The sequence below is a fragment of the Taeniopygia guttata genome, chromosome 5 (assembly GCF_048771995.1).
Source record: "Taeniopygia guttata chromosome 5, bTaeGut7.mat, whole genome shotgun sequence".
NCBI lineage: Eukaryota > Metazoa > Chordata > Aves > Passeriformes > Estrildidae > Taeniopygia > Taeniopygia guttata.
In genome coordinates, this window is record NC_133030.1 from 46,344,582 (window position 1) to 46,370,414 (window position 25,833).

The 25,833-nt window shown below is 36.6% G+C and overlaps 1 protein-coding gene and 1 long non-coding RNA gene across 6 annotated transcripts in view; one reads left to right on the forward strand and one right to left on the reverse strand.

The window, feature by feature from the left end:
* LOC115495574 (uncharacterized) overlaps positions 1-25,693 on the reverse strand; it is a 192,850-nt gene extending 167,157 nt beyond the window's left edge. For all 4 annotated transcript variants that reach the window (XR_012056453.1, XR_012056454.1, XR_005980763.2 and 1 more), the window contains exon 1: positions 6-25,693. This is a non-coding gene — a long non-coding RNA (uncharacterized lncRNA). The remainder of the gene's footprint in view (positions 1-5) is intronic.
* Positions 25,682-25,833, forward strand: part of FLRT2 (fibronectin leucine rich transmembrane protein 2) — a 79,503-nt gene continuing 79,351 nt past the window's right edge. Inside the window, exon 1 of one of the 2 annotated variants that reach the window (XM_032748846.3) lies at positions 25,682-25,820. The gene's annotated coding sequence lies outside the window, so the exon portion shown is untranslated. The remainder of the gene's footprint in view (positions 25,821-25,833) is intronic. The other variant, XM_072930317.1, reaches the window with a different exon arrangement.

The following is a 25,833-nucleotide window of genomic DNA, read 5'->3' on the forward strand; positions in this document are numbered from 1 at the left end:
CTAACCTGATGAGCATGATGGGGAGGCTCGCTCTCACCAGATCTTTCACCACCCCAAGGGCTGTCAAGCCTGTTGTCACTCACATGTTTTGGAGTGTAGCAGATCCAGCATGGGGGTTGTGTATGTGGGAAGCTGAAAAGTTACAAGAAAAGGGCATAAATTAGGAAAAGAATATAAGGAGGTATTTCTTAATGGTAGTATACAATAAACTATAAACAATGATCCACAGTGTGCTAAAACTCTCTGGTAAAGGAATTGCAAATGCTGTTGTAATGAACACTTATGTTTCAAGCATATCTTTAACTTCCTTAGGCCAGATTTTAAATTCTTTATTCCTTCATTAGTGCAGGTCTTGAAACTGAAATGATTTTTTTTTTCTTTACTCCAGATAAAGAATTGCAAATTTGGCCTTTTGTGTCTGTATGATTCATTCCAGCCATGTCAAACTGAAATCTTTAATGTTTGGGTTTGATAACCTATTGTATACCATCAATTTTTCAAACGTGTTATTAAATTAAAGGCTAGCTGATTACAAAAGATTTTTCTCTTTGATTTACTTAAAGTGACACAGAAATCAAACACACATACTCTGTTGTGTGCAATTCATCTATATGACAATTTTATCTCAAAAAAAGGAACAGAAAAGGGATAAATAGGTCAGACACTCTGAGCTCTACTTTCCCATCAAAAGTTAAACCAAAGTGTTGCATATGGAATGAAGAAGTGCTCATGCAAATCTCTGGCATGACAGACCTTAATCTCTTCTCACCAGAATCACTACAAATTAGAGGGCAGCTCAGGGAAGCCAGTACACCAGTATCAAAGACTACAGAAGAAAGCCACTCCCAGAGTCCTAGTTATGTAAAAAGCAGGGTGCTATTTAGATGCCTCACCCTTAGAGGAAATCTGATATGTATAAATTAACTTTCTTAAGAGAAAAGAACCTTGATAACTCTGTCAAGGAGGGCTGTAGATCGAGATGTTGGAAATTGGAAGCAAGGGTGGCTGAAACACCACAGTACAGTGGTTCACACTTCATGTTTAAACAAACCTATTTTAAGTTTCTTAAACAAGGATATGTAGCATCCAGATATGCCCACAAATTGTTAGAAAGGCTACACAAGAAACCTATAAAGAGGAAGCTGAAGTCTCTTAATTTACCAAGTCACTAAGGTACTAAGACTCTACTTACAGCCACAATATTCAATCTAAAAATCAGTCATGAATTCTCAATCATTACCACTGGAACTTGTTGTTGTTTCATGGGCCCAAAGTACCAAAACATTGAGTGTTCTCTACCAGTGGCACACCTATTTAACACTTTGCAGGAATTCTGCTCCCCGAGTCTTCATATAAAAGATCCTGATGCATATTTTACTCAAGCCTTGCAAGAGAAATCAAGGAAAAAATAGCAAAATAAAAATAAATTAGATATGCAAACCTAGATTTTCTAAAATTATGTAAAGATTATATACAGTAAGATAATTTTCCTTCAGAAGATATGAAAGCATGATCTTGACCTTGCTGCTGTTAAAGTCCATGGTCCACTGGACTAAAAATATATCATAAAGTGCCTATAACCTTATGTTCTGTACCCCTGGTTTTGTGCTGCAGTTGATTTCAGGCAAGTTAGTCCTTATTTCTGACCATACTGAGGTGGTAAAACCTAACAGCTTTTGTCCAGAATTTCACTAATGAGATATTCCAAGGGAGAGAAATTGAAAGGAAATTAAAGAGAACACGGATTTGAGATAACTACATACAACCAGCTGTCCAGTGAAGCAAAAGCCCTGAGGTATAAATTGGTTAAAATTTCTTGGCTTGGAGGAGAAAGGATATTTGCAGTATGAGATCACACAACCCTCTCTCTGAACAACAGGTATCTTCCTAGGAAATCTGACTATGCAAAGATAGAACAGCAGCGATAAAGCAGGTAATTTTCAGAAAACATACCTTTTAATAACTATAAAATCTTTACTGTAATTTTTGTGAGCCATAACTCACCACTTTTTTTCAATCCCAGTTACAAAATTATAGTGTTACTAGTTACTAAATGTTGAGTTAATGTTGAATACATGCTATCACAGTTTATGAAGGTGATTCCTAGAAGACTCTCACTGGGAGATAAGAGTAACCAGAGCTATTTAATAGGGAAATGAATCAAACAGGTGAAATCATTTATATAAATATGTTTTATATAATTGTCTCACTCTGCTGAGGTGCTTGATAAGTTGATATTTTCTGCCTGTCTCTCTTTAGCTATGCCACTGTGCCAAAAGCAGCAACATTAGTGTCTAATAGTTATATCCTCAAAGGTACTAAGGCAATTTTCTTCTCTTTTGCACTTCAGAATATAGTCAGAGATATGTAGAGAGGCAGAGTGGCTGATTCCTAAGCTTTGTTTAAAAGTAGTATTCAGATCCTATTTTTTTACTCATGGGCACAAAATAGAAAATTTTCTCTTGAGAAAAGATAGTGCAAAAATGGTTCTTTGGATATTACTGATAGCTTAGGAGTTCAGCAATGCTAGGAAGAACATTATCTCTATGGGATCAGAAGTTCAGAGCAAAGTTCAGGAGATAGTTTTTGCTGGACAAAAATTTGGAGCTTATTTCATTCTTTTAGTACTTACTCACTGTCACAAGAACGTGACATGAGAGCAAAGCCATTGTACAGAATAGTGACTAGAATCCCTATTTCCATCTATCTATGGTGTCCCTTACAACTGACACCCTTTTAAATTATCCTTAGACCCAGAAACTGATGCTGCTGTGCCCACAATTAACATGTGTAGAGATGCTAAGCATTGCTCAAAGACACAACACCAAAATAAAACATTCATAGCCACAGTTTGTTTAGGAAGAATACAAAGATACTGTACTAAGAAGACAGAAATAAAAATATGAGAAATACACTGGGCACAGAGATTGTGGACCTTTCAGGAGTTTTACAAATGTGTTAGGTCTTCAAAATGGAGTTACGAGTTCTCTCTGGAAAAATTCTAATGAACAAATTTATAAATGTATTTCTAATTTCTTCCTGGAACTCATGAATTATTTCTCCATTTTTCACAGATGCAAACACTGGTGAAATGGCTAATGTAGCTTGGTCTATAAAACACAGCTGGAAAAATCATTGCTGCAACAATGTAATATCTCCTTAATTTTTCTTTCCTCCTTCTCCAAGTTAATTCTCATTAACTTCACCCAAAGAGAGAGAGTTTCAGTGCTCCTGAAACTGCTGTGGCTGTTCCTGTCACAGCATATGCCTTGTGCTAGCTATAGTCTGCTTGTGTCCTTGGTAAGAAAATTTTACACTTATCCTGTCATCTTTCTGTGGCAGCTGAAAACATACCAAGAGGCAAAAATCAGAGTTCAAATCCAAGTCAAGCCAAACTCGGAACTAATGATTATCCAAAGTGGATTAGGACCTCCTTATATTCTGTTCTTTCCTCTCCTTAATCTGGCTGACCAGAGTACACCCTGAACACAGTGACAGCATACCGAGTGCATGGCTTCCACAAGTGCTGTCAGGGTGGGATGCCAGGCTACGCCAACAGCCAGGCTGTACTCTGTGGTTTCTGAGGTTCTCAACCACAGCTTGAAATCTGATTTACCTGACTAGCCCACCAATTGTCTTTATGTGGCATTCTGAGGATTAGAATGTGAGTTTTAATGGTGAAATGTAATGCATTTTATTTTATGTTTTGCAGATTGGTGTCACATACTCTTTTCATTTACTAATGCACTGATTCTTAAGCATGCAAGTTACTAGATTCATTTGAGGAAATTATTCTTAAGGCTATATTTTTTTTCCTGTGGCAACAGAGAGGTGCAAACTTCAGTCTTAAGCACCATAACCTGGATCAAATAAAACCAAAGTATGGTCTTAGAATCATGCCACAGTTTGAGATAGAAAGAACATCCAGAGTCCACCAGTCTAGTCTTGCTGTGAAATCAGTGTTCCTGTAGGAAGTCAGTTACTGACATAAGGGGGGATTTCTCTGTAGTTCTATACATGTGAGATCTTTTGTTGAAAGTGCTTTGATCAAACTTGATTGTTCCTTTTCATTTTGTTTAGTAAAACAAAAGAGATGGAGCTCTACAAACAATGAAAAATTGTTCTTCTCTGGGCCTAAGTGAAAAATACTCCATGGAGTTTTTAATGGGATTAGCTAATGCACCTAGAAAATCGATCTTTCCTGAGAACCATATCATATCTTTCAAGCACGTATTACAGGCACAAGGAAAAGGGAGCTGGAGAAAATGTTCTTCTTAGTAGTGTATGGTTTCCTTTGTTGCTTGAGATATCAGATAAAAGAAGAAAAGTTTAGCAAGATCATAAGTGGAATGGGCCCAAACCCAAAACACAGCCGTCACTGTCTTAGACACAGAAAGAGATGGAGAGTAGGAAACTCAGAATATGACAGACACATGGACTATTTAATTTCCTTTGAAACACAGACTTTTTCTGCCTTTCATTAAAGACCTCAATGAGTATTTCTACTCTGAGCAATGTTCATGAGCCCTCCCTTTACGTGGGACAATTGATAACTTTCAATCTATTAGACTAGACCTTAGAAAAGCTCCTCTCTTCCTGGCTTGCTGCGACTATGATCTAGGCATTTCCTAAGTAAATACGTTATAATACACTTTTATTCTAATAGTACCAATAATGACCTTTAGAGATGAAGCCAAAAACAGGTGGTGAGGTATAACATTAATAATGCTATAGTGGATTACCTTATCTCATTCTATAGTATGAAATATGAATTTATTTGATGAACAAAATAGCAAAAACTTGACTCAAAGGAGAATTGCCAATGATCAGGGAATATGATGTTTTCAATACAGGTAACATCATAAAATTAGGAATAACTCTGCTTAATATAAAGATTGAGAGAACATAAACTATTCATGAACCAATCAACGAGGTTGTAGTGTGAATTGTTCACTGATTCATATGCCTTTTTTGATTTTGCTCTGCTTTAGATAGCTACTGCTATCTGCTATTTTTAATTCTTGGTTGAGAAAACTGCTCACTCAAATTTCATGTGCTTCCAAAGCCAAATAAAGATACGAATTTCTATGGATTTTAGACATATGTATGGTGTTAAAATTCACAGTGATGCATGTTAGGAAAGGATCCTGTTCTCATTTCACACTTATGACAATCTGGAGCACCTCTTTTTACTTCAGTGAAGATACAGTAGTTCAGTCATAAGAGAATGTGAGTCCTAGATCTCAGTATAGCTTTGTACCTTTGAAGGTGTATTTTTCTTCACCCTAAAAATATGCATCCCCTGAACAAAAACTTTACACACCAGTATGCCTTCTAAAACCAAAGAACAAGAACAAAAGGTTGGGATTATGTCAATGTATAAACCTCAGGCATCAGACTTAATAAAATATTTCAAATCTTAAAAGTGAAGAACTACCTTAGAAAGATGAGATACCTTTGAAAATACTGTAGCAATTAATCTGCTCTTTAAAAACAGTTCTCAAGTAATTCAAAATCACAGTCAATAAGCAACTATGTGCTAACCATCTACAAATAGCTATGTACTCTCTTTATAAAAACAAATCCAAGCTGAAACAAGTAGATGCATTTGGCTAATGTTGCATGCTTTTGCATATCTAGGAACTTCTTAATTATAAGGGTAGTGTTTGAAGAAAATGCCTAATTTACCCATACAAGGGCTATTAAGGCTTCTACAAAGCAGAAAATTAGTTAATGCACTCAAAACCTTGTTATTCTTAAATAACATAGCATTGCTAACAGCTTAAAGGCAGTTATTCAGGTTTACAATTCTTCCCATGCCTGATACCAGTGCACATGAATTTAGTTAAAAACTAAATGAAAATGATTGCTAAAACTGTGGGGAGATGAAAGTGTTCAAATAGCTTTTAATTTTATTTGGTGAATTCTTGTATTTAACTAGTCAAAGTCTGTCAAATGGAATGAATGAAAACCTCACCCTACAATTCAGATAGAATTTTAGTCAAAACTTCCCTAGAAAATTGATTAAATTAAGCAGAAGAAAGAAAAATAAAAATTACTAAAATTAGGTAATTGAATTCTTTACAAGATATTCTTAGGGCATAATCTTACAAAAGTTCATAGCCTGAATCTATTTCCTGAGCTCCTATGTTAATATGTACCAGGGTGGATCTATATCTCCAATGGCTGTATGAAATAAATTCCATCATTCTTATTTATTTTCTGTCTTTTTTCATGTTAATTGTGAATCTTAGGGACACAGTGTGGTATTCCCAGGTATCCTGTAAATAGCAAAAATGCAGGAAGACAAAGAAATGTAAAATGGCTCCTTCTGTACTCAGAAGAGCCATGGCAAGAGAAGTATCTCCTTGGGCCACTGCCATTATCCCAGCTCTACAGCTGGCACCAAAATAGCACAGTAACTGGGGACACATAAATATCACAGATAATTATATTCCTTTAAGTTAATTCCAAAACCACAGCCAAACTTTTCAAATGTCACAGTGGTGCTGGCAAATCAACACTTCCACGCGTTTGACTGTGCTATGACGAGTTCTCAGGTCAGCCAGGGCTACCCTGCGCCTGGCCCGTCTCACCCTGCCCCAGGTGACCCTGCTGATCACAGCCACTGAAAGAGCCCCTGTGGGGGCAGACTGCTGGCTTTTTTAACTGCATTTGCACGCACAAACTCTTTCTGATGCCTTGCTGGTTCGTAGAAAATTGTCTCACTGACGTTTGCTGTAGCTATCTGCTTTGCTGAGTCAGTTTCCCTTATAATAAAGATTTGTTCACATGAACATCAGCAGTAAGTCCAAGTGGCCTCAAATTCATTATCCTCCTTGAGGATATAGTATATAAGTGAGCTTGCATATTTTCTCTTTCTTCTAAATTTATTCCTTGTACTTCATATTTCTTTTTTAACAAAGAGCAGTGTGATAAACCCTTATTTCCTCTTTAGTTACAAGATCTCCCAAACTCTTTATTTTTAAACTCAGTGCTGTATTTAGCCTCAATTATATTTTTTTCTTTTAAAACAGTTGTTTTAAGATATAATGCTAACTATTTTGAAAAAGAAATAGGTAGTATATTCCCATTATTATTAATTAGGTAAATACTTGGGGTTTTTTGGGGGTTACAGTTTAACAATGAGCTGAAAATGGACCATAATTGTAGTCATCAATTAGGCAAAATTTTTGATGACTTCATGACTTTATTATTGAAAGAAGGACTTAACAGATGAGTTAGGTGACATTAATGGTCATAATTTTAGAATGAATATTACTATTTGGGAGATGTTCATGTGTTAATTCAAGGTTGGTTGCAAGACTCAATTTAGAAACAAGTGAAAAAAAGGATGAAAATTATAATTCCAATCAAGAGGAAGCTATTTATATAGAAAGTGAGTTGAATTTATACTAGAACACATGATCATTATAGTATGTAACAAAAAATTACTTTCTTTGTCTTGACTTCAGTTTCGGAAAGCATTAGCTGGATTCAGTCCTGCACCAAAAAAGCTTTTGGCTGTACTGCAAAATCTTCTTAGTATAAATCAAGATTTGAATGCAAACTGAAATAGCAATTTAATCCTAGAGCAGGTTTACTTATTGTGGTTAGCTACCTATTTACAGTTGAGATGTAAGAAAAATAAAATAGAATTAAAAAAACATACCATACATAAAAATTATTGCTCATATAATGGATAAATTCTTTCTGTCTATAAAATTTAACTTTACCAATATCAAATACTTATATACTCTGCAAAAAGCTTACATATAGATCATATCCATATAAATACCTTTATCCTATTGTGTCATTAAATATATAACTACCATAATGAGTTGATGAAGGCTTTCTATCAAAATGTGGAATTAAAGGAAAAAAAACCCAAAACAAAACAAAATAAATTAAAAAAAGAAAAAGAAAAGCTAGTGTTAGATTTTTGAGAAAAATTAACAACACTTGCTGTAATATTTTTTGGCCAGAACAATTGAATTCGGTTTTGCCAGCAAAGCAAAAGCTGGATATATTTCTTCGATTTGTTTTCTTTGGTTGTTTTTTTTTTTTTTTTTTTCTTTTCACATTTTATCTAGATATGCTCCAAAGCTTTCCAGAGGAGCCCAGGCTAAAGTCTTCCCAAAGTCTTTACTAAGATAGCTTTTATCTCCATTACTTCTCTTACTTTGTTCTTTATGCTTTATCCCAGTATTTTCTTTGTTCTTTGGATTAACTTGAAACTTGAGTCTCATTCATGTTATTACCATGATCTAAGGCTAAATATTTTGGTCAGGTTTTGGGGTTTTTTTTAATTATTAAATTGGTGTACTATCAGGAGAGGTTTTAGGGCAGTAGAAACTGAGATTAATTGGCTTATGGCTCTTTATCCTGCAGGAATTGCCTCTGTACTGATAGCGTTTCAACAGACATGTTTCAAGTGGTACAATTCTGGGAGCTGACAAGGTTTTACATAGCTCACTTGGCAAAAGAGCAACTAACCGCAGGGTATGAGTGTGAAATTACAGCAACGTGGTAACTGCCAGGTGCATGTTCTTATCCCACAGAAAATATGGTGGAGCTTTCCTCTTACCTGCCTGCTTGTCAAATAAGGCATCAGGGCAAAACATGCAGCGTGCACTGGATGTAAAAGTCTTTCCGATAGAAAGCAGAGCAAGAGCCATGGATGAGAGCAATCATTACAAGTAACTACAGAACTGCTGGCTTTACAGCTTACTACAAAGAGGGATGGGAAGTGTAGCCTTTAGTTACTTATTTATAAACCCCACACTCACTCCGCAGCACACAGCTTTTATCATGCTTCTTCCATTTCATCAGTGCCTTTGGCCCAGCAAGTCTCAAGGAATGTGCAGGATTAAGCAGTCAAATGCAGACATATTTACTCAGGGGTACAGTGTAGCAAGAAAACCAGCTGAACACTAGAAAGTGCTCATACAAAGTCTATTCCTTCCTATAGGTAATACCTTCTCACTCTGCCAGCTCCTCCACATGTAAATCACATCAATTTACACTCCATTTCCCTGACTTATACTCTAGTAAGTGAGTGTAAGTAGGTCTTAAGGTGTCTAACTGAGCATAAAGGATTCTAAATTACACATTTTATGCATCACCTCTGAACTTAGCTCATAGGTTTTAAACAAAACAGAGTAATAAATCGATAGTTTGGAGGAGGGAGGACATGAAATGTGTGTCCGTTTTGGCTTCTTGAGGTTATCACTGTATTTCATCAAAACTAATAAAAAGGTCCTGCCTTTTTACTTGAAACACTATTGAATTCAAATTTAGATATGCACCAAATTCTTTAAGCAATTATTTAAGCAGGTAAAAATAAAATAGAAAAACATGAAGACATTAAATAAATCAGGATTTAGCTTGGTTTTTTGTTGATGGCTTATTTTTTGGTTTGTTTTTTTTTTTTTTTTCATATCTCACTTTTGAGCGGTCTCAGAGAAACTCTCAGAGAAATGCATGTTATTTTCTGTTTTGGACCATGCTCTGAAATCCCCATTGTTAAACTTTGTTCTACAATGTTCTGTAGAACAGAATGGAATATACATTTAAGTAAACTGCTAATGAGATTTGTGGCAAAGCTATGAGGCTATGAATAGCATCTCAGAGTCAGTAAAATAGTATTTAGAAACAGTGGAATCTATTTATTACCAAATTACTTACTCCTGAGGTCAATTATTGCTACAAACATTTAATTAAATGGTGATGTAAATTTGATGAGCCTACTCAATACAAGCAAAGCCTGTTCTGCATTTCCTTCCATCATTCCAGTTAAAATTAATTGGTCTCCTGGAAGTCTAGTTATGGAAAATATGCAAACTCTCTAGTTCATCTTCCCCAGAATCTCATCTCCATTAACTTAAAAATGTACTAAGAACGAGGTTTCTCAAAGCAGAATGAAAGAACAATGTATGTTGATAATAGGAAAAATCTTGAGGGTTATATCTTGCTATGGAAGGGTTTTTTATGATTTGTTTTTTGCTGCCTTTTTTTCCTCCTGTGGTAGGGGAGGATTTCTTTAAGGTACAGTGTAGAGCTGGAATGGAAAGAGTAAAGCTAAGAAAGCCTTTATTATTAGTGCTCTGCCTCCACAGTTTTAAAACAGATTCTGGCACTTATGAGAATGGGGAATGGCATTGCTCTGTGACTTCCTCACTGATAAAAGTTAATTAGACACCAATTGCTAAACGCTGGATTCTATGCATTCAAAGGGACACTTAGGAAAACAAAAGAATCTGGCATCTAAATAGCCTGTGTTCGCTTCTGGAAACATTTATTTATTTTAAGACTTCAAAATAATGACAATCCATAGAATATAGCACTCACATTTTAGAGTACATATTTCATCACAAAGATCTTTTATTTCAATTTGTTCTTAGAAATGATAATTATACACCAAGGTTCCCCTCAAAGTACTGCACTGTACAGCTATGAAAATCAAAAGACTCTCTTTTATGCATTTGCTGAACCAGAGATTTTCTTGAAATCCCTTTGTTGAAAGAATGCCCAGTATGAGGAATGACACAATCTTTTGGTCTTCATTCAGACAACATTTTCATTGAAATAAAAGACATTTTCTGGTGTAGAGCCCATCAATTTACCCTTTAATTTACCCATCAATATCAGCTGGTCAGAGTTAAGAACAGTGTCAGAACCAGAAAGACACTAAGAATGAACTACTTGAATTTTTGAAACACTAATGTTGCATTACATATCTGTGTTGTTTAGTGTCTCTAATAATAAACTGAAGGAGGTGATGAAGTACCTTTTCTCAAGTTTGCAGGTAACAACCAGGAGGGGAGGAACAGTCAATACAATTGAGGGTGGAGGGACCCAGACTTACTGAAGGAATCTGGTGCACAAGAGCCTTATCAAATTCAGCAAAGAAAAATGTAAATTCCTATACATGGGAAGCAGAGCCTTTTGCAATGTTACAGGCTGGGATGGATTGGTTCCAGTCAGTTCTGCTGGAAAATTCCTGAAGTTTGCAGTGGTTAGCAAGCTGAGCATGAGCCACCAGTGTGTACCTGCAACAGAAATGGCTGACTGCATTCTGAGCTGTAGGAACAAGAGAAGAGCACATTCAAGAAACCAAGACAATTTTTTATATCCATTTACATGTCACTCTTTAGAATGCTATAAAGCAATTTTGTCCAGTTTTAGCCAACTGCATCCTGTAAAGACATTGAGAAAGAGCATCATAGAATAATCAAATCATAGAATGCCTTGGTTTGCAAGAGACCCTGAATATCATCTAGTTCCAATCCCTATAATATACCCTGCCGTGAGCAGGGGTATCACCCACTATATCAGGTTGTACAGGACCCCATCCAATCTGGCCATGAACACTGCCAGGTATGGGGCATCTACAACTTCTCAACACAACCTTCTCCTGTACCTCACCACCCTCACAGTAAAAAATTTCTTCTAAACATCTATCTAAGATCTCTCCTCTTTCTGTTTAAAACCATTTGCCCTTGTTCTATCACTGTCCCCTCTATTTTATAAGCACCCTTTAAGTACCTAAAGGCCACATCATGTTCTCCCTCCAGACTTCTTTTCTCCAGGGAAATCTACTCCAGCTGTCTCATCCAGTCTTCATAGGAGGGATGCTCAACTCCTCTGACCATCTTAGTGGCATTCCTCTGGACCTGCTCCAACAGGTCCATGTCTTTTCTGTGCTGAGGACCCCAAAGATAGATGCAGCACTGCAGGTGGGGTCTCATGAGAGCAGAGTAGAGGAGAAGAATCACCTCCTTCAGCCTGCTAGCCACTCGTCTTTTGATGTAGCTCAGGATATGTTTGCCTTTTGGGGCTGTAAGCACACAATGCAGGCTCATGTCTACCAGAAGCTCTAAGTTTTTCTCCTCAGGCTGTTCTCCAGAACTTTGTCTCCCAGTCTGTGCTCATGTCTGGGATTGCTCCAACCTAGGTGCAGCACTCTGCATATGAACTTGTTGAACATCAATACGTTTCTCTGGGCCCACTTTTCAAGATTTTTCCAGGTCCCTGTGGATGACTTTCCATCTTTTTGTTCTGTCACCCCACCACTCAGCCTCTTGACATCTGCAAATTTGCTGAGGATGCTCTCAATCTCACTGTCTGTGTCATTCACAAAGATATTACAGAGTACTGGTCCCAGGATGAGCTGTGAAGGACACAACTCATTACCAGCCTCCCAGGCATAGAGGTGAGGCTCACCATTTTGTAGTTTCCAGGGTCTTCCTTTTTACATTTTTAAAAAATTATTGTGGTGTTTCTCTTTTTTCCAGTCACCATAGGCTCTCTCTGAACACCTTGACTTCTCATAATATAGGGAAAAACATCTTCCCAGTGAAAGAAGTCAAGACGTAATAGATTGCCAAGAGTACAGTCTGCATCCTTGGAAGTTTTAAAGTTCTGAGAAGATAAAGTTCATCTGAAAATGAGCTGAACCTAATTTCAGCAATGTATTGAACCAGAGTTAAACAATACTGTAGTAACAGTGAGAAGAAAACCCCTGGAAAAGCAAAGATATTCTTCATATCAAGTTTTCTTGTTGAGGATTTTGTTCTGAATGACCATGTCTCTCTAGCACCTGTACAAGATACTACTAGAATTGATATACATCATTCTGAGTAAAATCTTCTTCAGAATAATATTTCACAAATACTTGTGATCTCTGATCTCAAGAGATATGGTTCAGTTAATTCACATTAAATATACCTCTTTCTCTCTGGTTTTGTTGCATTTTAAGTGAGAGTTATCTTAAAATTTTATTTATCTTTAGATAAGTAAGCAAATTCAATTAAAGCATTACTTATGACTCTTCATCCTGTTTCCATTAGAATCAAAGGGGACACTATTAAAGAGGTTAGCTAGTAATTGCTGTAAATTCCTATCTAGCAGCATGAGTCTCATGCATAAATATACACAAGAGACTAATTTAAATGTCCTTAATTGTAATTATCCCATTTACCGCTTAATACTAAGAAAGTATCTTTGGAATGCTTTAAGAAATACATTTTATTTACCTAGTAGGCTCTGGAACCATTATTCTACATTGTGTAAATAGATTTCCAGTTACATAATGATATTCTTCTATCATTATATATTTAACAGGTTTTTGAGTTCTGTTTACTTTTCAGCTACAAGTCCAACATACCTATGAAAAGCAAAGGTAAAAAACGTGGATATGTGCACAAATGTCCAGTAAGCACACAATTAACCACTGGATCTGCAGAGATCACTGCAGCAACTTGCTCATAATTCAACTTTTCTCTTACCAGTTCCAAAACTTATCTGCATGTTTTTATGCAAGTTTTTAAAACTAATGCAGTTGCTATCGATGTAAACCCCTTACTGAGATGTGGAGGATGCAGAAAATTTGCCACTACTTTGCAACAGGTATAACTGAAACCAAGGATACCTCAGGGAAAACAACTGCTTCCTTCACAGAAATCCAGAATGGAAGGGTGAAGAACCATTCCTGAGAAAACATCAAATCTTTTGCAATACCATTTGTAAGGCTTTTTCAACTTTTAAAAGATGTTACCATCAACTGCTCTGAAAATAACTAATGCTCTTAAATTAGAAGCAAAACATGTCAGAAGCAAGCAGACAGTCAGACTGATATTACCTCTATGATTTAAGAGTTCAGACCTTGCAAGAAAACACATTTTTTGAGGTTACAACACATCAAGACACCTACTGCCAGCCATAATGACTTGTGATTGTATGGATACTTTTGAAAAACTGGAGTCCATGAGGATTTACCTTTAGCTAATTATATTCTTCTGAGAAGAGAGAAGAAGAATTTCTGTCCTGATAATGCCAAAAGACTCCTTCCACACCCAGCATTCCATGATTAGGTACCAAACAAGACATCCAGAGTAGATGCTCTGTTTCACACTGGCTTAAAAAAAAAAAAAAAAAAAAAAAAAAAAAAAAAAAGCAAAGCCCTTTCATTACTGCCCCACTAGATGTGGGGTTTGTAAAAGACTGACACACAATTTGACAACTTCTCTTAATCTGAGTGGGAAACAGTCCAGTGGTGATGGGATTCCTTCACGGATCACTAACACCAGGTAAGCAATCAAAAAGAGTGTGCTGACATGTTCATCTGGAGTAGAACACATGCCAGGAAGTGATGTTTTGTCTTCACACTTCCAAAATCATCTCCCAGATGTACGGTCTGTGCAGGGTTGGAAGGAAGAGTCAGATCTTTTATTAGTGTGCCAGTTTCACTTAGTTGGCAGCTGGGGTTAAACCATGACAATTAGAAAGCTGCAGACTTATTTAATCCAAACACACTAGAATTATATGGAGAGACAAGTTGCATAAATGTTGAATTTGGCTTAAAGATTGTATCAGTACAGACAGATCCCTAGCTATGTAAATATATTTATTTGTGTATACATTGTACTTGTACACTATAAACTGTATATATGATCTCTGCCTGTGTTAGAAAGAACTAAGAAAAAATTATTTTCACAAAATACTGTGTTGGAAAAGGTAATAAAGCAAAAAAAACTTAATTTGCATTTAACACTGAAAAGTGATTGGTTTGCCATGGATTTTCATGGTTTGAGAAATACATCCAAATGAAAAAAAAAAAAAAAAAAAAAAAAGCAGCAGGCTGCATTCAATATGTTAACAACATATTGAATCTAAATTATAGGAAACAGCATTCAGATACCCTCTGCTCCCAAACTTGCCTCCATCCTTACCACACATATTCGGTTTTCATAACTTTTCTTTTCAGCCTTCTTCTCACTTCCACTGAAGTGTACAAATAGTGTAAATTATAGAGTTCCCTGCATCTTTTTCTTTAGGGACCTCTTTGTGCAATTATCTTTCAAATCACGTATGATGCTATGAGCCATCTTGTCACTCTTTCACTCTGGAGAGAGGAGCTGATGAGAAGTGAGAGGTCACAGACATAAAGAAAATACAACATAAGGCAGATATATTATTTGTATTAAAGAAGCGGGAGGTGATTAATTTTAGAGAGTCATCATAATCCTTCCTCTAAGCATACCTTCCTCAAAAAATACTGCTACTGCATTCTCAAAATATAAAATAAGTCACAAACTTCATTTTTTTCCAAAATGTTTTTGTGCTCTGGCAGATGACCAGAAGGTATCTACTGAGTTTAGAGACAGCAGATACCTATTGTTTACCAAAAGATAGGGAAGGACTTGGGATATGTGGCCTAAAACACTGCTGGAACCAGTTAAAAATTCTTTCACCTCAATTTGACTCATGAAGAAGACTTTCAGTGGCAACTATGTAGAGCAGTGGACACTCTTCTTGATCAGGAATTGTGCCACAAGGTCCCAGATATAGCCAGTCACCCTCTGGCTCCATACCTCTTCAACTAACAGCTCCCTCAGGCCTGTTGTTCTCATTAATGTCCCTGGCAGTTGTGTGGCAGGAATGGGAAAGCCAGAAACCACTGAATTTGAGCAGTTATGGTAAGGTGGAAAGGCTGATCAATAACCAGTTGAGCAGACAGTAGCTCTAAATTATGCTTTCCGATATTCAAGAGAAGAGAGCTTTTGCTTTCACCAGCCATTATTAAGCAGACCTGAGAATGAGGACTGCAGTTTTCCCTTGTATATCATATGCTGTGTTTAGATACAAAAAAAAAACATTGGTGGTAACACATGAGGAAAAAAATTTAAAATAAATAGCTTGTGGGGAGGAAAAAGAAAAAAAAAAACCAAAAAACATGTATATGTCATTTCTAGAAGATATCTATGTGGTAGGGTCATTTCATCTTCCACTTCATATTGTTTCTGCCTACAAGCAGGTTCGGATGGAGGTGAAAGTTTGCATCGTTTGCTATCTGTCCTACAGGGACAGAAAGAGCTGTATAAAATGCAAGAGCAGAGATTAATGGGGGCATTTTCCCTGACCCTTTTTCATTTTCTTTTGTAAGTTATAACAGCACAGCCACTTGTGCTTATTACATTGTACTTTGTGATTTAGGGCTTGAGATTCTGTGCTAAGATAAAAGGAGGTTAAGAAATGAAAGGGTAGGGGAATGAAGGAGGGAAGAGGAGTACAAGAAGAGGCAACAGGAGAAGAGTTATGTCCTTTGAAGCAATAAATAAGTCCAAGTTAGGAATTAATAGAAATAGTTAATCCACAGCATACTTCAGCACAGATGAATAAAACAACAGCCTCAATGACACAAGTGGCAGCAGTGACACAGCCAATCTATTGGCAGAAAGGAGGTGTAAGGTAGCAAAGGGAATAAATAGCAATGAAGAAGAGACAGTCAGTAGGCCTGACTGTGCTATAGCATTTAGCCACACAAAGTATATAGCAGGAAAAAGCAAGATGAACAAAACAGCCAAAGAATTTTCCACAGAACACCAGAGAAGCAGAGAACATGGGAAGTCTAAGATATAAAGTCTCATGTGTGGCCCTGAAGGACAGAAAAATGGAGTTCCTTCTAGCTGGTGCAGCTGGAATTTGGTTTTTCACCAGCTGCTCAGCAAAAAACTATGAACTTGTTCTATTAACATTGTGTTACTAGCTGTTTCTAGTTAAAGTTCAGAAGTTTTTCCAGAGCCATGTTATACTCTATGTTGATGAAGATCACGAAATAGACTAGAAATAGAATTCCTCAATGTTTCAAACACAGGTGGCTGCCAGGAGCCGTGGATAAGTACCTATTTCTTGATTGTTTCTTGAGAATGAATGGCAGCATTGATAACAGGTGATGTATTCTGCTGTTTTGGAAGAAAAATGAGAGAGTAGCAGCTGGGATATGTGGGTGGGTGATGCTGTAGTTGACAAGGAACTGGTAACCAACAAAAAAGTGGAGAAGAGGAAAAAAGATTTTGTTAACAAAGGAAGTTAAGGCATTTATTTCATTTTGTTTGTGATGAGAAGGTTCATATGTCATAATCTGTAGTAAGGTACAATAGCTGAAAATTCAAGGTAGACAAACTCAAACGTATAATTAGCATTGAAGATAATTGGTCATCATGATGGATTATCTCATGCTTCCAAGCTATGTGTTCTTCTTCAGTTAAAATTTACTAGCTTAATAAAAACATTTAAAAATCAAATTAGGCATACTATAGGAATGCTTCATAGACCCCTTAGATTATTCCATTGCTAATTTAAAAATATAACACCTGTTAAAGATTAGCTCAGTTTCATAGTACAGTGCATATAAAGTATTTCTAGTATTTATAAAATTAATTGAAATTAAAACAACATATGAAAAGTTAAGATGGCTGGTGAAATATTTGTCCCTTTTGACCTGGCTTCTGCTCTTTTTATTAAAATTATTTAATAGTTTGCACACACTATCAGAAATTCCACTTTTGGTGAAAGCAGAAAAATTAATTAAGAGAGATATGAATGCAAACTGAGTTTCAGCAGATTTCTTGTGACCTGATAATATTTCCAGTCTAAAGAACTACCAAACATGAAATAGTGGTTTGTTCACCTGAGCTCAAGTAAATAAAGTTCCTAGGCCTCTGAAACCTGACTACATGAGGTGATGATATCACTGTTAATCTATCTGATTCTCTGCTAAATGCAAAAACAAATGAACAAGTCCATCCACATTTGTTTTCATTTTATATAAACTGCCATAGTTTCATTGATTTCATTATACCAATGTGCCTCAGTAAAGAATCTGAAATATAAAGTATATACCATTTTATCCTTCTACAGTAGCCTTCTGTCTGATAACCTTCACCTACTCATAAAAATGATTTCCTTGTGAAGGAAAGGATGCTCACTTGTTTCATTGTATAGATAATGAGCACGGTATCTGTACAGCTCAAAATTAATGTTTCCACATTTATTTCTTTCAAAACATCCCTCTGAAATTTGAGTTCTTTATCTAATTTTTTAAACACCTTCTGTAACTCAGTTTTGCCAGATTTTTTAAAATAAGATATAGTAAAGATGATGAGACAGGTACCTAGAAGGAAAAGGACAAGCATAAGCAGTTGTATGATAGGAAAAAAAAAAAAAGGGAATATTTTAATTAATTAAAAATAAAATATGATGCATGATAGAACCAAGAAGAAATTAAAATCATCAGTTAGAGTCCTTATCCCCTTCTGGCCACCAATCTAATATTTATCAGCTGACGATTTTACAGAAATTACTTAAAATAAGTGCTTTTGAGTTTTAGGCTGTATCAAGGATAATGTCCAGAGCATAAAAGATAGATTAGGAGAAGGTGTATGTTGTTGTGGTGTATAACAGATCCTCAATACTGAGATTTATCCTGCCTTGCTGGGGCATGTTAGTCTTGTAGATAAATAGTAGTGTTGACTATAAACTCTTGCTAAATGCAGAAAAATAAAAAAACACATTACCAATATTTCTGGATTGAAACTGCTAGAATATTACAAAAACACCTGGTAATTAAAACAATTAAATGCAGAAATCAGCTAGCAAGAAGTAATGGATGGTCCAGGAGAAGTAAATGAGGAAGAATGCAGACATGTGCAGAAAGACATATAGGATGCTCAAAATGCTAACAGATGACAGACAGTTCAATGCAGATAAATGAAGTGCAATTATGACTTTGATGAGCCTTCGTGACACAAGACTACTCTTTGTTCGAGATAAAATATGAGGAATATAGATGAAAACAGATGAAAAAAACGAGACAAGTCATTGTGCATCATTAATAAGAGATAAGAAACAGAAAGAAAAAGTCAAATCAATGCATTTAATGAATCTTAATAGTCCAATTGTCTATGTCTCTGGATTAGTACGTGCATGCTTCATAAAATATGATCATTTAGAAAAAACTGAGAAACAAAAGGGTGCTTCTTCTTGTTCTGTTAAATACAAGGTGTCTAAGTAAGCACTCGACTAGAAAAAGATCATCAGTTTCCCTGACTTCTGCTTCTTCATCCATAACTTTTTAAATCAAGATATGTAACTTGAACAATTAGCCAGGTGGTTTATGAATTTTTTGCACGTTTCTCTGAAGTGGCAAATAATGGCATGGCCAGAAGTAGCAGGGTGTTGGCACAGCTATACCAATTCTTTGATTCATTGCATCAAAAGCTGGGCAGCCAGTGTGATCTGACTCAGCTGACTCAATAGAGTTTGCCCTGCAACAGCAGGAGACATTTTTTGTCCATTTATCTCCAAGTATAGAATTCCAGATTTGTGATAGTAACCAAATGGGTAGAAAGCAATTTAATGGTCTGTCTCTTAGTACAACTACAGAAGAGATGTTCCCAAAGGATCTACTCACATGTCTCCAAGAATAGATTTCCTAGAAATGATAAATTTAATATCATCCCCTGCAAACCTGAAATAAACCTAGCTAAGTCAAATAATTCTGTCAGAGTAGAATAATTCTATCAGGTAGGTGACAGTAAACAGCCTGAGGCTACAGGCAATGAAGAGTTCACAGGAACTGACTGCAACATGCTCCTTAGTTCAGGTATCACATGGCATAAACATTATTCAGCATTTCTGGGCAGTTTAAAATATAGAATAAAAAGGGAGTGGAAATCAAAATAAATAATCCAATAAATGTAACTTTAGCAGTAACAAAAAATGAAATAAAACCAGAACTGTTAACTCCAATCTTTTCTTAGTCACAAAACTGAAAATCGTGATATTTAAAACCTGCATTTTTAATGGAAATCGTGACAGCAATCTATGACATGATGTGGAATTCTAACCCAATATTCACTAGGAATTTCTTTCTTCCAATAATTATCTCATTCAAATACTTTGTCTTGGTTCGTTAATTGGTTTTTTGGTTTTTTTTGTTTTTTTTTTTTTTTTTTACTTTTTTCTAGTTTCAGGATTTGCATTCTTGAAAGATAGAGGGTTTTTTTTTTTTTAAGAATCTTTAAATTAGAGCTGTGACTATTGACTCATTTGCAGTGGGGGATCAACACTGGTTAAAGTTATTACCTCCCCCAGCTGTCCACCCATCCCTTTCCTCATTTTCCCTCAACAGGAAGAGCTTTTTTAGACTGGCAGCATCCCTTGATAGTTATCAGTTTACAGCCTAGCAAAAAAAAAGGAAGCTGGAAATTGACCCTGGTCAGTGCTAGTACATATCTTCCTGTCATCTGCAGAGGTTCAGGAATACATCTCAGTAATAACTGCTGCAAGAAATGTACTTGCAGGAGCACAGCAGAAAGTTTTGATAAATAATTGCTTAAATCTCCTCAGATCAGATGACTGTAAAAGTCTGCATGTCTCAAAAAATAGCCTTACCCTATTATTGGGGTATTATTGGAACTGATCTCCATCACATTATCATCAATTATAAGAAAAATTATAAGTCAACTGTTCAAAATAGAAATGGTGTATCTCCTCTCTGACTGTCCAATATCATGCACTAAAATGAAAATACTAAGAAAAGAGAAGCACTGATAGTAACTGAAAAGTTACTTTCTTACGTGTAGATTAAATAGTCTACCTTCCAAATACGTAGCACAATAGACTATTCAGTATGGATTGGTAAAACTAACTGTTGTCAGAGGAAAGAGCTAGATCTTGTTTGTGACTTTATGAAATGGCCCTTCAGAGAACTGATGTTATGTAATCATCAAGTATTACATGTTTTCAGTAAGTCAAGTGTGCAGTTACTAGTGGCTAGTGTCATAAATCCAGAGTCCTGGGGGAACCCTTGGGCCCTTACTAGATCCATCCTTCCCTGGGTACCCCCTCCTCACTCTGCTGTGGTGCAGGGGATTTGTGTCACCATGGGGGTGACCAGATACAATCACTACTGGATATGTGCAGGTCTCCAGTCCTCTCTTCTGGATGACGTTGGACAGGCATGATAGTCTTCTTTCTAGTCTTGTCTCCAGCTCTCAGTGAACACTGAACCTGAACCTCCATCCTGGAATGCTTGAGGATATTAATGAACCCTGCACCAAGCCCCCTTATTTGCCCACCCTGTCTCCCTTCTGCAGGACTGGCTGAGGGCACTGCATTTTTCTGGGATCACCCTTGACTTCCAGCTCATCCTCCTTTTTTCTTGCTGTTCCCTACACCAAGTCCATCAATAAGCTGAAAAATATGAGAATTTTAAGACTGGGCATAACAGCGTTTAATAGCCAACAAACTTTGAGACCAGAGAAATCCAAGGAAAATTACAATAGAAGTATACAGTTAGCCTATTTTGTTCAATAGTTGTTAAGACTATTTTCATTTGACAAATGCAAGAAATGAACACCAAAGATGTTCCTACATCTGCAAGCTTCTCTGAGCTTGCAAAAATTTGTCTTTCTGATGAAAAAATGTTGACAAATATGCGTATGCTTCAAAAATAAAAAAGAAAGAGCCAAAATCTCTTCCTAACTCATTGTTTGGACTAACTAAAGTTCACCAATAAATGATTATACACTCAAGCTGCTTCATTTTCTCCAGGGAGGATTTCACTGTCTTCTCTAACCCTACCAAAAAGAATATTTTAACTTCTTAGAATTCTTTTTGCCTGAGGCACAAAAAGGAGGATCATTTTATGATGCAAGTAAAAAGTTCAGTTTATCCTGGGGGTATATTCCTGGCTTTTCTTCAGAACTACTCCACCTAGTACACGTTAATTGTGGTATATTTAACTAAATAATCTCATGGTAGATTTCAAGTGCATTTTGCCACCACCAAGTAAGCAGAATCAACTGAATAGAAAACTCATCATGGACTGAGGAAGGGTTTGTTTGAGTTAAAAGAAAAGAAGCAGCAGACCTCAATTATTTAGTTATAAATTCTGCAAGACAATTCAATATATATGTAAACAGATGATCCAGGAAAAGAATTTTCCATGTGCTGTTATCTTTGCATATAGCTGGGGTTTTATATCAAATGGTCAGTACTCTCTCAGAAGTTGAATGTATATAGTATATATAGTATATATAAAAGGCAAAATTGGTCTTTCCTCAGGGATTGTTCAAGGTCTTGAGAATTACAAAGACTGCTGAATGGAAAACACAATTCCACAAGAAGAATGGCATTGACTAACAATGACTCCTAGCTGAATTAAGTTCACACTAACTTTGCACTCCTGGCGCAATTCTGCAGATGGGCTTTCTCACCAGAAGGCTCCTTCAGCATCCCATCAGTGAAGCAAATTTAGACTTTCCCAGTTCTGCTATACTATGGGAATGAAACTTAAAAATCCACTGGCACTAGGCACCATATTCTTCATAACAGCCATTTGTAAGCAGCCTCATAAATTTTAGCACTGTATTAGCAATGTACTTCAGCATAATATGTGTTGCACATAAGTGCACATCCCTTCTCTTTCTCTCAGCAGGACATGGTTACCTGGATGGGTACCTTTCATTAGTTCAGTAGATGTCATCAGAATTCCCTGTTCCTCCTAACAACATTTCCCTTAAGTCTAAAAGGCAGTGCCTTCCAGCTCGCAAAGAGATTACTGAAGTGTCACAGAATGTCTTTTACAAAATCCTAGGAAAATTTTTTGGTCTGAACAAAATTAATCTGGTGCCCTATGTTTTAAAAGAGCTGAAGTTGTTGACTGCTGTGACAACCTTCCTATCCCCCTCAGTCCACAAATCTGTGATGTGGGTGCTTTGCATTGCTAAAGAGCAAGACAAATGGTTTCACAAGATATTTTCACTGCCTCAAAATTCTCTTGAAGACCTGAAAGCTTACTGCCAATATATCAGGATTCAAAACAGATACCATCTGCCTAGTCTTCTTTTTTTTTTTTTTTCCCCTTTCAGGTAATCGGTCTGTACCATGGTGACATGTTTTTCTGCCCTCTAGGTCCCCTGGAAAGGGGACCTCTTGGTGCACCAGCATGCCAAGATTATTGCTCATTTATTTCTGAGTTGGAGGTGTAATCATGTAGCCTCTGCTTCTTGACCCTGATGGTCAGGGTAACATTTTTATAGCTTTTCCTTTAGGTAATTTAAACCAATTTTCCTTTTTACCCATCCTTTTTAAAACAATATTTTCTAAAATAAATAAACAGAAAAGACCAGAAAAGGTTTTACCAAATGATGCTACCAATTTATCAGAATCTAAGGACTAATCCAGAAAAGGCAAAAATCAATACATTTCAATAGAAAATTTGCATTATCCATTGTATCCTATTACACATAATTAGCTGACACTACAATTGAAAGAGAGTTAACACTTGTCAGATAGAGCTTGAAATAATTTGAAATACTGTAGATTAAAGTTTGCTAATCTTGTGTCAAGTAATGCATGGAAATCAAGCAAATATAAAGCTAAAGCTATGCCATGAGCTTTGGGGGTCTATATTATAAACTGCAGCATTTTTTATGTTTTCTCTTTAAATAATACCGAGACATTTTGATCAGGTTAATCTTTTAAAAATAATGTTCTCCTGTCCAACTTGTATTTATTTTCATAATTCTAATGTTCATCCATGTTTATTAGGCTGAAAGAAAACTGGCTCCTTGTCCTGGTTTAGGGCAAATCTGGAAGGAAACTTCCAAAGAGGTCCCTCTAGAAGGCAAATTCAAGTGACCCTTCCCCCTACTGGTTTGGAAAAGGATTTCTTTGGTGAAAAGTGGAAAAAACCAGTTTATTTAACAAGTATTCTGGAAGTTCACTTTCTGAAAACAAACTCCACTCTTCTTCTCCCTCCATCACTCTTGGTACCAGTCTTAAAGGTGCAGAACTTAATATCCATCATAAATAGAACAGACAAATGGGGATACCAGCATCATGAAGTCACCCTAGGACACTCCTCTTTGAACATTTAGAGGCACTCTGTCATAATTATAGTTACATGTATATGGAAACTGTTACGCTGCACTTCACAAAAAATAAAGCCATGTATTCATCCTATGCAAGAAGAACATCTCAGGGTGTGAGCATTTTGGCAGTAGTCACAGCTTACTTCTGTGTAAGAAACATTGTTAATGCAGTGCTTAAACTGAACCATGGCTATTCAGTTTATAACATAGCTGTGGTGATCCATGTGCTATTTTACCTGATCCATGGGCACTCTGCTAGGTCTCTGCTACATCCTCTAGCTAGGTCTCTACTACATCCTCTAGAAAATACAATATTTACAGAAATTAACTTGACAGAGATTAAAGTGAAAGAATGATTTGAGCTTGACAAACCTGTGGATAAGAAAGTACAAATAAATCTGATTTTTAACCAGTAGGAAATTAGAATGAGTGAGCTATTGAACTCACATAGGAGACTAGGAGGATAGCTTTGTGATCAGAAAAGGATGTTTTCCCTACAGTAGATTGATAGTCTGCCTTCTAGGCTTCTCCACTTAGAATAAAAGAAGAGCACTGAATGCAGAAGGAGCAACTTAATGAGTGCTGTGTGACTTTCACTGAGGTGTTTCAGCTTTATATAGTGAAGCAAGAGTTTGTCTGATAGCAGGATGTGGATTATTTTTTCCAGAAATATAAAGGTCCAATGACAGAACCAGAGATGGAAGATATTCCTTTATTTAAAAGCTGCGTATGACAATGAACAGGACCTTAATGATCATGCTTAGAAGATGTGAAAGAAAAAACTTATGTTGGCTATTTGTATGTTATTCAGAAGGTCTTACTTATGCCTTCCACTCACCGTGGTAGATAGGTAGGTCAGTCATAAAATGATTATTTTTTTCATATAGGTGTTGATTTAAGTTTTTCTCATTATTCTATTTTCCCTTGCATTGCTTATACATTAAAAAAGAACCCAATAACACCACAAAGAAACAATGCATAATAATGTTTAATGACTGCTTCATTTTTACATCATGATTTAGCCACTTTAATTACCTTCATTTTATCAAATTCAACTAAATGTTGGTTGGATTGATCTACATTTGTGCAACTGTCATCAGCATGAAAACTGTGATAAAAAACCATCAATATTCTATGTCTACCTGGTTCCCTTCCCTTTCCCCTTCCTTTCTGCTTCTTTCCTTCTTTTTCCATCCCTTTCCTTTCTCTTTCCTTCCCCATCCTCTTTCCTTTCCCTTTCTTTCCCTTTCCTTCCTCAAAACCTTCTTTAATAAGCTGATTTTTCAAAATTTGATGAAGAATTTATTTAGTGTTTTTTTCCCTTCTGTCAGCTGCATGAATTTAAGGCCTGAAGTAAAATCTTACATTACTGACAAAATTGAGATTATTCAGTATGATTTAGATCAACCTCTCAGTTACAAAATTATTTCCATTTCCTTTTACCCTCTTTCTTGCAAGCTGCAGAAATCAATCTAACAATATAGCTGGAAGAAAAAAGTATTTAAAAAGACACTTCCATTTTTATAGCATTTCTTAATGTTATCCCATCTTACATTTTCTATAAAATAAGTGAGGTTTTATTATGGATCACTGGACCATCACTCCAGGCTAGCCCTCTTGTATGATCACAGATAATTCAAAGAGAATATATTTCCTATTAGTTTCCTTTCCTTTTAGTTTACAGCTTTGCAACCATGCAAAGCGGTTTGCTAGCAAATAAATAAATAAATACATCCTTGACACATTTATAGTCTGGTGACGGTGAGGGGAAAAATTGTTTAAAGTCCAAGTAATCAGACTATTACCAAGATTAGGTGGAGAGGGGGGAAGCGGGGGAAGGGGTGTGCAGCAGCTGAAACAGAGCGTGTCGGCAGGGGCGCGGGGGGAAGTGTCCGTCCTACCGCTGTGCTCTGCTGCCACCTTGGCCGCGCCGCGGGACGTGCAGCCGGCCCCGCTCCGCGCCCGCGGAGCTCCCGCCGCGCACCTGCGGCAGCGCCGCCGCTCCTGCCCAACACACCTCCCGCCCACGGCCGCGCACGGCCCCGCTCGCCTCAGCTGCTGTTGCACACTGGTCAGGATATGTGTGATGGCTAAAGGGTCAGTTTTGGGG